Source organism: Leptidea sinapis, chromosome 26 (genome assembly GCF_905404315.1).
Source record: "Leptidea sinapis chromosome 26, ilLepSina1.1, whole genome shotgun sequence".
NCBI lineage: Eukaryota > Metazoa > Arthropoda > Insecta > Lepidoptera > Pieridae > Leptidea > Leptidea sinapis.
The window spans coordinates 10256814-10262813 of NC_066290.1; positions in this window are offsets into that span (position 1 = coordinate 10256814).

The window sequence follows — 6000 nt, forward strand, 5'->3', positions numbered from 1 at the left end:
GCGGATTTAATATATGGTACAAGAATACGCCAACATGCACTTCATCTACGGTGAGTGCAGGAGCAACGCAAGTGCTGCTGCAGCCCTTTATAGAGAAAGATATCCTAATGCGCGTCATACAGATTACCGTGTATTCGTGAGAGTCCACAGATGTTATTCGGAAGGCAGAATACCTGGCAGTGGCATTGGTGGTACGAGCTCCGGAAGACTAGCGAATATCAATACTCTAGACATTGTCCTTGACGAAATTCAGCAAGACCCGTCGACCTCTGTAAAAACAATATCACGGTGTACTGGAATCCCGAAATTGACCGTGCACCGTGTACTGAAAATAAATAAATATCATCGTTACCATATTAGACGCGTCCAAGCTCTGCAACCGAGAGATCCACAATTCTTTGGAAAAATTCTATGGAGCAACGAATCAACTTTAAAAAAAGACAGATACTATAATACGCATAATCTGCAGAGCTGGCAAATCTCGAATCCAAATTTAATGCGAGAAGAGAGAACGCAATACCAGTTCAAAGTTAAATATTGGACTGGTATATTAAACGGGATAATTATTGGTCCTTTCAAACTGCCGGGAAATTTATCTTCTCATAGTTATAAATTTTTTTTGCAAAATGATCTCCCGAACTTAATGGAAGAAGTTCCTGAGGAAGTGGCTGCCCTGCATATTATGGTACAAACGTACGTGCTTATTATTAAATGCCACGTATCCAAATAAATGGATTGGTCGTTTAGGTCCCATTTTGTGGCCTCCTTGATCCCCGGATTTAAACCCACTGGACTTGTTTTTACTGGGGTTATCTAAAGGAAAAAGTGTACCTGAAAACAATTTCAAATTGGGAGGAATAACGCAGCCGTGTTCAAGAGGCCGTTTCAAAAATAAATGAACGATGATATGCACGTTATCTTAGTAGAGCCTTTGTTAGAAGATGTCGAGCGTATATAAGAGTCGGTGGCAGACAATTTGAACACCTGGTGTGAATAAAGCTCGATTTATGTACACCCGAAGTTTTTATTATTATTAAAATTGATTAATACTTATCTTTTCTTTTTTAGTCGTATTTACTCTTTTTGCATCTCAATAGCAATAACTTCGTAGTGGTAATAAATAAAATGATTTATTATACCATTTTGTAAACTGTATGAATTGCACATTTTTTTAAAATAGTCGGCCACTCACGCTTTCATACTTTTATTTATATGAAACCCTCTCAATCTATGCCAAAATTGGTTCGGGTTTTTCAAAAATCCTGAGCGGCACTGCATTGTAATGGGCAGGGCGTATCCATTACCATCAGCTGTGCGTCCTGCTCGTCTCGTCCCTTATTTTCATAAAAAAAAGTAAGTTGGTACGATTTTTGATAGGTTGCTTTCAAATTACAAACAAGTACTTAATAAATTGTTATTGTTTAGTTCTCCTTATTCACAATCATTATCTCTAAAATACCTCATAATTTATAAAAATAAAAATTCTGAAGCTGCTTAGTTTTAAATACCTAGGTAGGTGTAGTATTTTTACAATAATCATTACAGAACAATTTCAAAATAGACTTAAACAGCTTATTATTTATCGATTACAACGCCCTTTAAGGAAAGCTAATTATCGATAGAAGATGTCCTTCACTTCACTTCTTCAACTTCACGACGTTGGGCTTGCCTGTGAATAGCACCGCAGTCAAAGAGACACGGCCGGCACGTGTATTTGTTAGACGGCCGCGGGCGACGCAATTCAAAGGCAGCAGGCAAAGCGGCAACACCGCGGCCGCCTTATGATATTATTGAAATATTCAAGTTCATTGAATCATTGACCCAGTAACACAAATCTTACAGGACATTTAAATTTGTTCAAAATGAAAAGCCTACTTTTTGACAAAACCACTGCACGGATCTCGTTAATTTTTGGTATATCGTCAGCTAATATGCTGACAAGTATATATATATTTGTTTATAATTGCTTATAAAATGCTCACAGAATACCTATATTTATTTATGGTGTGTGTGTGTGGATGATGCAGCTACTGTAGGTACAATAATCAATAACGTTTGTATTCATTTACATTTACTTTTTTGACTTACTCGTGAAAGGCATTGACTGTTTGACGTTTGAGTATGCAACAAATTGCATCATTTTACATATTATATTGTCATTGAAATTATTTGTAAATCGATGGAAATGTAAATCTTGATATATAAGAGTGGCAATGAGTTTTTTTGCTACTTCCTCTCATAGCTGAACCCTTTACAAACTAGCGGTAGATTCAATAAAAAAAAATTTTTTTTTGACATTCATAAGTGTCATTTCCGTGATCTACATAAATAAAGTGATTTTGATTTGATTTTAAGCTTGTGTGGCAACCAAATATCGAACCTACGACCTCCGGCGTTCCGTAACGGTGCTCTAACCAACTGAGCTAACCGTTCGAGTGTCGTATTGTTATATCGTAGAAATATTCAAACGATTAGCTCAGTTGGTTAGAGCACCTGCACGGAAACCGGAGGTCGTGGGTTCGAGTCCCGCATCGTTAATAAAATTTTGTTGTTTTTCAAATTTTATTCTTGTAAGTAGATGATGTTTCCTCATTAGCCAGACACTTTTGATAGTTCCAACCCCTTGCCATACACCATTAATATTCATGAAATTATAATTTTACTTACGCCATAGTATAGTATAAAAGCTGATTTTTATATTTAATACTTGGGTAATAAGTAGATGATGATAGTAGTGTCTGGCAATAAATAACGTGATTCTTAATAATATTCTGAAGGTAATACCGAAAAATCGCACTTTATTATTTGAATTTAGATCGGTATTATATACTACCCTTAGTACCGTTTACTTGCCAAAGCCACTGTAACCCAAACTATATAATGGTCCATCGTTCTTACCTTTTTTTTTTTTTTTATGGAATAGGAGGACAAACGAGCGTACGGGTCACCTGGTGTTAAGCGATCACCGCCGCCCACACTCTCCTGCAACACCAGAGGAATCACAAGAGCGTTGCCGGCCTTTAAGGAAGGTGTACGCGCTTTTCTTGAAGGTACGCATGTCGTATCGTCCCGGAAACACCACACAAGGAAGCTCATTCCACAGCTTCGTGGTACGAGGAAGAAAGCTCCTTGAAAACCGCACTGTGGAGGACCGCCACACATCCAGATGGTGGGGATGATATCGTAACTTGTGGCGTGTCGTGCGAAGGTGAAATTCGGCGGCAGGAATCAGGTTAAACAGCTCTTCGGAACACTCCCCGTGATAAATGCGGTAGAAGACACACAATGAAGCGACGTCTCTACGCAACGCCAAGTGATCCAGCCGTTCACAGAGTACTGGGTCCCCGACAATTCGAGCTGCTCTGCGTTGCACGCGGTCAAATGGATCGAGCTGATACTGGGGTGCGCCAGACCAGAGATGACAGCAATACTCCATGTGAGGCCGGACCTGCGCTTTGTAGAGCGCTAGAATGTGGGTCGGCTTGAAGTATTGCCGTGCTCTATTTATGACGCCCAGTTTCTTTGAAGCCAGTTTGGCTTTGCCCTCCAGATGGCCACGGAATTGGCAATTGCTCGAGATTTCGAGACCCTGTATTCCAATACTAGTCGAGGCTTTAAGGGAAGTGTTCTCGAAGAGCGGTGATACGGCAAATGGGTTTTTTTTAGTGGTAAACGCGCAAACTTGAGTCTTCTGGGGGTTAAATTGGACAAGGTTCAACTTACCCCATTCCGCGACCTTCTCGAGAGAGGACTCGATAGAAGACACAAGTTTCTCCCGGCACTGGTCGACGTTTTCCCGAGAGAGACCTGCATGGCCCGTGTATACGGCATCACCAGTGCTGTCGTCTGCATAGCAATGCATGTTGGCGGTGTCCAACATATCATTGATATGCAGAAGAAACAGCGTGGGAGATAGCACACAGCCTTGGGGCAGTCCAGCGTTCACGGGCTTGGGATTCGAGCAATAACCGTCGATAACGACCTGTATGCTGCGCCCAGTGAGGAAGCTGGAGGTCCACTTGCATAAGCTCTCGGGAAGCCCAAATGATGGAAGTTTTGCGAGGAGCGCCTTGTGCCATACACGATCAAAGGCCTTCGCTATATCCAGACCAACTGCCAGGCCTTCCCCCTTGCTTTCAATAGCCGCCGCCCATCTATGTGTTAGGTATACCAGAAGATCGCCAGTCGACCGACCATGGCGAAAGCCGTACTGCCGGTCGTTGATCAACTGGTGACCCTCAAGGTACACCAAGAGCTGGCGGTTAATTATGCTCTCCATGATTTTGGAGAGTAGGGAGTTTATAGCAATAGGCCTGTAGTTTGCCGGATCCGAACTGTCTCCTTTTTTGGGGATCGGATGGACAAGGGCTGACTTCCATGAATCAGGGACTACGACTTTTGAATAAGAGTGCCGGAATAAACGCGTTAGCACCGGCGTCAAATCAGGGGCACACATTCTAAGCACGATTCGAGAAATGCCATCCGGCCCGCTCGACTTCCTGACGTCCAACGAAAACAGAGCTCGCCTAACAGTTTTCTGTCGGAACTGTACTTCAGGCATGGAGCTCTGACACCGCGGGATGGTCGGCGGTGTTTTTCCGTTGTCGTCAAGAGTCGAGTTGGAGGCAAAAAGAGTGCACAGGAGATCGGCTTTCTCTTTTGTCGTATGGGCCAGGGTGTCATTCCTCATGTGCAACGGCGCCATGGACGGCTGGTTGAAGTTACCAAGAGCAGCTTTCGACAACGACCAGAACTTGCGTGTTCCGGTCGGAAAGTTCATATTTTACCTCCTCAGAAAGTTAGAAAGATATAAAAATTCTAATTAGTTATTCATTTTAAACTATTATTTTTATTTGATTTCTGAACGACGGGGAAAATCAATATTCTTGCTTTTATATAAAAACGGGGATTTTTATATTTAATCAAACCTTCCCTGGACTTCCACAAATAATTTAAGACCAAAATTAGCCAAGTTGGTCAAGCCGTTCTCGAGTTTTAGCGAGACTAACGTCATTCTCATTTTTATATATATAGATATAAAGTTATTCTTGGGTCAAAATATAAATGTAAGCATATCCCCAACTAAATTAACAATAAAAAAGAGACAAAGGAAACGACGCTTCAAAGTCGTTATTCGATTTGAATGGACACCATTTTCAATCATACTATTATAAAATGATGTCTCTTATATCTAATAAAATTGCGATATAACAATAGCAACTTCCTAAATATTGAGTATAAATCCAAAAACTGCGCCCTCAGAACCACTCAATATGGCGTACGGCAGGCACATTCCCTCGCAATTTATTGTAAACCTTTGTATGGAGTGTTTGAATATATCTGTTCAAAGCTATACCTACATTATTCGCCTTCATTCTGTTATTAGTTTAAAGGGAAATAGCACATAGGTACCTAATAACAAAATAAGATCATAAATTGAATGAGGTTTTGTAGATTTTGTGCGTATTTCTAAATTAAGACGATCGTCTTACTCGGTGCGTCACGGCACAAGAGGTTAAACCACAAATTATGCGTTAGCCACCACCCTGGTGGCAAGACAAGGTGGGATATGTTTGTCTCTTTTCAGTGCATTACTTTTAGGGTAGGTTAGAAGTCAAGCCAGTGCTGTACAGCTCGATATATTATTACTTCTCCAGGCTTTATAATTGCTCCAAGTCGATGCTATACGAAAGATTTAATTTTCGAATCAGATATAGCATCTGAAATTACATTGAATAATACATTTGTATTATAATACAGTTGTTGTCATGTTGCCTACAACTTGCATTCCATCTCGTTGAAATCACTATTAACTCCCTTTGGTAAAAAAACGAATAATAACAACACTGCTATTACCTAGCCTTGTATGTCTGAATTTTTGCCTTCCTATAGGTACTCTGTGCTATGGCACGCGCGGTGCGAATACATACCTTAGTTGGCAAATGGGTGCAAAATTTGTAAAAGCTTTTATTTTTATCGGTCACTTAATAAAACAAACTC